The sequence below is a fragment of the Berghia stephanieae genome, chromosome 6, assembly GCF_034508935.2.
Source record: "Berghia stephanieae isolate SIO BIC M18660-M18661 chromosome 6, UCSD_Bste_1.3, whole genome shotgun sequence".
Lineage (NCBI taxonomy): Eukaryota > Metazoa > Mollusca > Gastropoda > Nudibranchia > Aeolidiidae > Berghia > Berghia stephanieae.
In genome coordinates, this window is record NC_088365.1 from 42,696,130 (window position 1) to 42,704,975 (window position 8,846).

Below are 8,846 nucleotides of genomic sequence, written 5' to 3' on the forward strand. Positions count from 1 at the left end.
GGGGAAGGGGGGGGGGGGGCGAGAGGGGGATGTTAAAACAACATATAACAGATACTGTTGTTTGACGAATCCTGATGGCTGCACGCAACATGTTTACATCTATTTGCATGTCAAGAACGCTTGCTGCTGGCATGTCAGTGTCTGTGTAAAATTACACATCGTTACTACACCTATCTTGACGAAAGGGTGCTTAATGCTGTAGGAACATACGTTAACAGATTAAGTCAAGGCTTTTTTTTTATCAGCTTTCGGCTTTCGGAGTCTTTGATGTGAAAGGTGAGCAGTGCAATGCCATAGGTTATTGCCAGTTACACAAATGGGAGTCAACTCAACACATATGCTGCGAGTACAGGTAAGGAGTGCTCGTTAGTAAGTAGGAGTCCTACTTGCCCAGACCTAACTGGATACCTACATTAAATAAGAACAACAATAAACAAGTCTGACTGAGACTGTACAGAACCCAGTTCTTCCTGATGAATGTGGCATCTGGACAAAATCACAAATTTAGAGAAATACAAAGTTAACACATTTCGTCACAAACAGCTCAAAATTATATAAAAATAGCCTTTGAGACAGTATTATCCTAAGTAGTTGTAGAAAACATTTTTATCTATAAAAATACAAAGGCTTTTTCTTATATATATATATATATATATATATATATATATATATATATATATATATATATATATATATACATATATATATATATATATATATTATATATATATATATATATATATATATATATATAGACTCATTTCATGAAATTTTGATTCTACTCACAGACATGGGTCGACGTTAACTTATTTTCAGGTCTGATTAATCAATTTATTATAGGCTCGTTGTTGTAAAAAAAATATTTGTAAAATGACGCATAATATTGTCCATTAGAAAAATGTTAAATTAGGCCCATAATTGCGTTCGGATGTCAGACCTGCATATATGTAAACGTCGACATTGGAGGCAAATTTTATTTTAGAATATTATGCATTTCAGATAACAAAAAGTATTTTTTGAAAATTCTAATCATCTTATAAAAGAAAAACGCCTCTATTTGTTTTCAAGATAATAATTAGAACTAATGGCACGAGAAGGAATAGGTTGGGCCATTATATAAAATTTACATTTGAGAGGGAAAATACAGGGGGGGGGGGGGGGGGGAGCGATAACTGTGGAAATGGGAAAAGATATCAGGAGTTCAATTATAACAAGAAAATAATGTTTGAACACAATTTAGCACATTGATGACTTTTGGAAAAGTAATATAATATAAATTGATACACTTCATTAAGTTCATATCGAATATTGTTTGAAAATTGATAATTTTGCCAATTTTATTGATATCTTACAAGCACATGTCCCCTATGGTGCGCAATTGCCCTCAATGAACCCCTCCCACTGCATCGTCCGCTTGTGGTCTCGGGTAGTTTGTTTTATTTTGGTTGTTTGTTTGTTTGTTTTTGTTTTTGTTTTTCTACTCTGGGGACATCACGGTACGTGCCCCACTCTCCCTACGCGGGCCTATTCATCTAGAGGTACTAATTTCTTTCGTCACTCGCATTTCCTTGATGTATCCAAGAAACTGATGGCAATTTACAAGACGTCATTTCCAGTCCCAAAAGAGTTTTCAACTTTAATCAGCCAAGCTCTGGTTTGGAAGTCATCAATGACCACAACTTGATATCAATCGCCTGCTGGATCAGATATAAGCCAATCGGGCTTATAGGAAATTGCAAACCCAGTGACACACATATTATTATGAGAAATTGAAGAAAACGACTAAACAAACCATAACCAAAACTATTACTCAATAAGAAAATAAATTAAATCTGCTCAATTATAGAGTTGTTCTTCCTGGGATTAATCAAACACAAGATCAACAGATAAAGTGTTAATTATAATATATCATTCATATTCTTTATTCTTCTTTCCACTCATTATCTCTATCTTTTCACGTAACAACAATATAATTAAACATTTACTCAGAGTTGTAATTCTTGTATTGGGTGTAGTATTGTCTTAACTCACTTGTTAATATTCCAATTAAGTATAAAGGAGCTTAAGGTTATTCTTAATCACCTCCAGATTAAATCTGAGCCGTTTGTGATGTAGGTCTAGTGGCTCGGCTGGTAACGACAGCCCATAGCACCTATATTATTAATGTTATCATTTGGATACGAATCCACATAAAGCACCAAAACCCAGACACATTCTCTCTGTGTCTCCTCTCCTCCCCCCTCTCTTCCTTTCTCTCTCTCTCTCTCTCTCTCTCTCTCTGTCTCTCTCTCTGTCTCTCTCTCTCTCTATCTGCACACACACACACACGCACGCACACACACACACACACACACACACACACACAAATGCACAACCTCACACGGCAGGAGAGGAGGGATAGATAGATAGATAGATAGATAGATAGATAGATAGATAGATAGATAGATAGATAGATAGATAGATATATTGATTGATTGATTGATCGAGAGAGAGAGAGAGAGAGAGACAGAGAGAGAGAGAGAGACAGAGAGAGAGATATGTGGGATGGGAAAAACTAAGAATGCTAACCAGTAGATATTTGTCCAATCAAATAACGGGATTAGTGACAACCCCGCAAGCTCGCTCGGACAAATCAATTAAGTTGTTGTTACTCTGCTCTTTATTATTTTTAAAAAAATCTTTTAGGTGCGTGTTTATCTACATTGAAAATGTAAGGGGTTTGCTAGTAATATTTTTTTGGGACTAAATGTCACAAGATATATGATTTATATGATAAAGGGTTGGAAAAGACTAAGACAAGAATGAAAAAAAGACAGGAAAATAAAATGAAAACAAAAGACGAAAAAAAAAAAAAAGAAAAGAGAGAAAACTGGAAATAATTACGAAAATAAAATGTAGAAAAAAAAAAAAGAAATAAAACAGTGTGAAGTAGATGAACCAATCCCGCCCTAATAAGGAATGCACGATTTTATCTTGTGAAAATGCAGGGAGTAAGAATGTAAGTATATTTATCTATTATGTGCAGGTGAGTTATGTGTAATTAAGTGCCCTCAAAATATTATAGTAATACACAAGGGATGGGTTTGTGGGGAGCGCTGAAGACAAAACTGTACAACTCTTTATCACAACTGCATGTTAGATATATAAAATAGGTTTTCCTTCATGTTTAGCACACACCTATAATATCAATCTTGGTGTTCTTGTAATCATTTGCCCGTTAACTGCCGTACTTTGGGAAACTATGGATTTATAGATTTGGCCAGAAAATTATTCCTTCAAAAATCGATCAATTTCAATGTCCCTCATCTTGGTAGAAACTTTCAAACCTGGGACTTCGCGAAGAGTTCTTGCCAAGTCGAGGATCATTTGAATCAATCGGTATTTGAAGGACGAGTTTTCTGGCCAAATTTTAAATACATGGTTATCAAGAGTACGGAGATAAACTGGTTGAAGGTGGGGAGTAAGGTGTGACTGAAGCAGTATTTCATTACAATACTATATAGAGTGTAATTATCATATTATTTATTTTTCAATTCTTTCTATTTCTGTTCCTTAAATGCATTAAAAAATCACGGGAGTAAAAAAAAAAAAATTGATTGGTTTTTTTTTTGTTTTGTTTTTTTTTTTGTTGTTGGAATGGTGAAATTTAATGGTGTCAAACTAAAGCGGTTACAATGGAAGATACCAAAAGGAAATGGCTGATTAATTACTAGCAAACGTCTCCCCATCTTCGATGTAAACACGCATCTTAAGAGAAATCGCCCCTATCCTCCCTCCCTCCCCCCCCCCCCTAAAAAAAAAGAAATAAAAGAAGAAAAAAGGGAAAAGAAAAAATCAAACAATGCGATAATCTGGAATAATGGTACAAGTACATGGCTTGTAGGTTATAATTTATAAACTGGCTTGTTAGCATTAGGGTTGTTAGCATTGTGATTGACAATACTTTGCGTTAGTTTGAGAATTTCAATTTCAGCAATGAGGCCATACCATTTTGGGTTATCGGATTTATGAAATAAGTAGGAGGTTGTGTCCATTAGAAAAAAGAATGCTAAACGACTAAAAGACTCGATGATATTTTGGAATCTTACACTGTGCGAGTCTTGCAAACGTAAGTGGATTCTGGGCTTTGATAAAGAGTTATCACTCTCACTGACGTATACGATGATATGATGAATTCATTATGGAATGGGTGTGGTTCATACGTTTACACTAAGACAAGATATAGAAGGAACGAACTTGACGTCACTCAGCTCTTTGTTGTTGTTTTTAGCCAGCCATTTTTATGACTGGTTCTCACTAAATTGTATTAATCAGAAAATAAACGTTTATGGTTACACATCATTTTATGTCTTGGTACGTTATATACGGCTGGCAGATGTTGTGAGTATTTAAAATAAACGCATAGCATCAATACATCATCATCATCATTGCCTTTTTCACCCTGGGTCAGGGTATAGGCCACAGACAAGCAGTTTCCATCCTTCTCTATCCTGAGCCAACTTTTTTATCTCATTCCAGGTCTTACCACTTCTCTGTATATCAGCTTCTTTAATTCTTCTCCATGTTCCTCGTGGCCTTCCCCTTGATCTTCTGCCCTGAGGGTTCCAGTCCAATACTTTCTTTGTTATAGTTGAGTCATTCTTTCTAAGCGTGTGTCCAATCCACCTCCACCGTCTTCTTCCTATATCCTCTCCCACTGGTTTCTGCTGTGTTCTTTTCCATACTTCTTCATTTTTTATTCTATCCATCCATTTTATTCTGAGTAGCTTACGCATGCACCTGTTTACGAAAATCTGTACCCTCCTTATACATGCCTGTGATGCGTTCCAAGTTTCACATCCATACAGTAGGACAGACTTCACGTTTGAGTTGAAAAGTCTTAGCTTTAGTTGAAGGGAGATATCTTTAGTTCTCCAAACTCTGTTCAAAGATGTGAATGCAGCCTGTGCCTTTCCTATTCGTGCTTTCACCTCTGCTTCCGTGCCTCCATCCTTGTCAATTATACTTCCGAGATAGCAGAAAGTGTCTATATCTTCGAGTTCCTGATCTTTTACTTTGATCTGCTCCCTTTGACGCGTACCTATCCTCAAGACCTTTGACTTTGCAGGGTGAATTCTTAGACCAATTGATTCCGAGAGGCTGTTTATAATTGTGGTTTTTGCTTGCATCTGGTCCTGGGTGTGGGACAGAAGAGCCAGATCATCTGCAAAATCCAGATCATCCAACTGTGTCCAGGGGGTCCACTGTATCCCATTTCTTCTCCCTTTGGAGGTTTCCTTCATTAGCCAATCAATGGCAAGGATGAACAGGAATGGTGAGAGCAAGCATCCCTGCTTGACACCAGTCTTAATTTCAAAGCTGTCAGTAAGCTGTTCTTCATGTACAACCCTGCAACTTGATCCTTCATACATTTCCTTAATGAGGTTTACTATCTTTTCAGGGAGTCCATAATGTGCCAGAATTTTCCACAATGTTGCTCTGTCAATACTGTCGAAAGCCTTCTCGTAATCCAGAAAGTTGACAATAAGAGGAGAGTTCCATTCTATAGACTGTTCTACTATGACTCGCAGAGAGGCAATCTGGTCGGTGGTTGAACGGTTTTTCCGAAAACCTGCCTGTTCGTCCCGCAGTTTAGCATCTGTTGCATTCTTAATTCTCTCTAAAATAATACGGTTGAAAACCTTTCCTGGGATAGAAAGAAGAGTGATGCCTCGATAATTATTACAATTACTGAGGTCCCCTTTCTTTGGAAGCTTGATAAGATGTCCTTCCTTCCAATCCTTTGGGAATATCCCGTCATTCCAGATTCTCTCAAATAGTGGGTGCAGGGCCTCAGCATTTCTTTTCGCATCAACTTTTAGAGCCTCCGGTGGAATCTGGTCTGGTCCAGCAGCTTTCCCCCTTTTCATCTTGTTAATGGCACCCACAATCTCTGCTATCGATGGTGGATCACAGCTAATTGGTAGCTCATTCCTTGCAGGCAAAATTTCTGGCTGGTTGTCTGGTGGTGGTCTGTTCAGAAGGCAGTTGAAATGTTCCCTCCATCGTTCAGATTGAGCCTCTTTTCCAAAAATAGTTTTCCCATCTTTGTCTTTGACTGGTACCTCTGGTTTCCCATATTTTCCAGCAAGTGTCTTAGCATCAATACATACACAAAATATAAGATGAAAGTGGGTTTCAGAGAACTGTGAAATGCATGTAGATAGTATGATGTAAATGTGCTAGATGTGAGTATGTGTGTATCTTTGATATGACGCCCTTTCCATAAACAAGTATTGTGTTGGGATGCTTTGTTACTGGAAATTGAATTTAAAATATGAAACTTTGGTAAAATTTCACAGTTTAATTAAGACAACGAGAATATGTGGAAAACTAAAATTTCATAGAACTGATGATTTTAATCCTAAATTTAATTTACGCCATCTGGTTCATCCTAACAATTAAAAAAAAGCAATAATCGACTATGTGGGCATGTTGTGTGACACTCGCTTTTGAATCGAAAGGTCCTGGGTTCGAGCCTCGCTCGGCGCACAGTTGAGTCCTTAGAAAAGGTTCTTTACTCACAATATCTCGCCGTACTCAGGTGTAAATTGATTACCTGGCGGTTAACAGTGCTGTCTCTGTCCGAAAAAAAAATGTAATATCGCCGGACAGGCGTCAAGTCCCGTCCTACATGTTAAGTGTTAGGGGCCGTTCACAAACCATGTGGACAGTGAGGGGGGGAGTGGGGGTAGTGCTAAATGTCCACACCTGGTCCATAGGGGAGGGGGAGGGGGTCAGTAGGTTGTCCATGTGGACAAAGTTATTTAACAATAAATAAAAAAAAAAAGAAAAAGAAAAAGAACCATCAACAATTTTGTTTGGCACCATATAATTTAATTTGGCCCCTTTTGGAATATATTATGGCCTCAAAATTGTTTACTGCTGTAGACTATGCATTACAATAGGTGAAATATTAAGAAAAATAATTATATGTATTGCATTTTTATGTTTCAAATGTTCTCAGAATTATTCAGTTGAAAAGTTCAATAAAGTTTTGTGTGTTCAAATGGTATTTGAAATATTTATCTTGTAATTGTACTAGGTACTATTTCTATTAAACGCCTTAAGTTGTACATTGTGGCCCTTTAAGTTCAAGTTGCCTCCATATATAATTAATAATAGTTATTATTTTATTATAGGCAATGCTCTTGTGAGAAGAGATTTTTCTTTGACTTTCATATAAAAAAAGGATTGAATTGAAGGCTTTTTTTTGTTGTGGATAACAATTTAAAGTTTTTCCCTTAATTCTGAATAATATTATGCACACTAGATTAAGGCTATATATATTATTTATATACATAGAACGCAACCTGAACTTAAAAGGCCACAATTTGCAACTTTATGCGTTGTGAGTCTAATTTGTACCATGGACGTCCACAGTGGGGGGTGGGGGGGGGGGGGGGGGGGAGGGGGTATGTTATTTGTCCACGTCTGTCCACAGGGGGGGAGGGGGGGGTCTAAATATGGTGAAAAAGTGTCCACATGGTTTGTGAACGGCCCCTTACTGTTTGGCCAAGGACCCCTTGTAAAGCGCTTTGAGCACGTTTAGTGGATATTGCGCTATATAAAAAAGCTCAATTTTTTTAATCCATTCTTTCTATAGTAAAGAAATCTCTTAGAGGGAAAGTTGTCTTTACAGTTGGAACATTGAAGCACCCAAAGCGTTAGTTGCAGTGCTCAAGAATTTAAAAAAACAACAAAAAGACGAAGTGACGAAATTGAGACCCAAATCTTATTCTCTTGGATGTTACTACAAAGCTTTATCCACTCAGCCATCTCCCTTTTCGGGATACTCAGTCTTCAAGAGATTGATCTAAATTCAACTGACATTCCCGATCATTGCATGCCAACAATAATAAGGTAATTGTGTCCATATTATGAGTGTCCGTTAGAGTGAGATGGGATGGGGGATATGGGGGCAGTTTGTTAAATAAACTTAGTTCCTATGTAGCTACATTCGTGGTCGTATAATTACCCTACATATACTGGAGATTGAATTATCATAAGGTATAATAAAGTAAAAGTAACAAATGAAAGATTGTCATTGATTTCGAATCATTTTTTTTTTAGTTCGAGTGTTTGCATGGTGAGTTCATGTGTGTTTTAGTATGTGTGTGTGTGTGTGTGTGTGTGTGTTTGTGTAAAGGAGGAGGGGGAGGTTGGGATGAGGTGAGATTTAGTAGAATATAGTTAACATTCAAAATCTTTACAGACATAAACGATTCCTAAATTAAAAATAAATTGTCCTCGAAATAAATAACACGAGTAAATAAAGCCTATCAGATATACGTTATTTCAATACGTCCACAAGAAGTCAAAAGGATAATAGCGTATAAATATACTTTTTCTACTTACAAGTATGTAATCTCCAAAGCGAGAAAGCACTAAAACCCCGTAAGTGAGAATCCCACCCAAACAACAGAGTGAGCAATACACGCACGCGCCAAGCTTAGATATTAGCACTCACCTAGATTCCAAACTCTTTCACTTACAATTCCACTCTCACGAAATATTAATACTCAGCGGACACCTACCTTAAGGAATTATCTAGAAACACCAAGCAGGTCACACAGTATTTTTTTAAAAAATCCAAATAGCACAGGTAAAGACAGTGAAGAATGAGAAAACGATGACACAATACGTGTTTCAAAACTACTCCAAATAATAAAATTATCTTGATCTTTGATAGTTTATACAAGCCAATCCGCTACCTAGACTGGTCGTAATAGTAGTGGGAGTGGTAGTATTATTGTCGGTGGTGGTGGTGATGATGGTACAGGGAAGGATGAGGCTGATAAAAGTGG

General features: G+C 37.0%; 1 protein-coding gene across 5 annotated transcripts in view; it reads right to left on the bottom strand.

Annotated features, from left to right (window-relative positions):
* Positions 1-8,556, bottom strand: part of LOC144975048 (filamin-A-like) — a 138,444-nt gene extending 129,888 nt beyond the window's left edge. For 2 of the 5 annotated variants that reach the window (XM_078918725.1, XM_078918724.1), the window contains exon 1: positions 8,398-8,555. The gene's annotated coding sequence lies outside the window, so the exon portion shown is untranslated. Of the gene's footprint in view, positions 1-8,397 lie in introns of all 5 variants that reach the window. The other 3 variants (XM_078918728.1, XM_078918727.1, XM_078918726.1) reach the window with 2 other exon arrangements.
* Between the last annotated feature and the right edge of the window lie 290 nt (positions 8,557-8,846).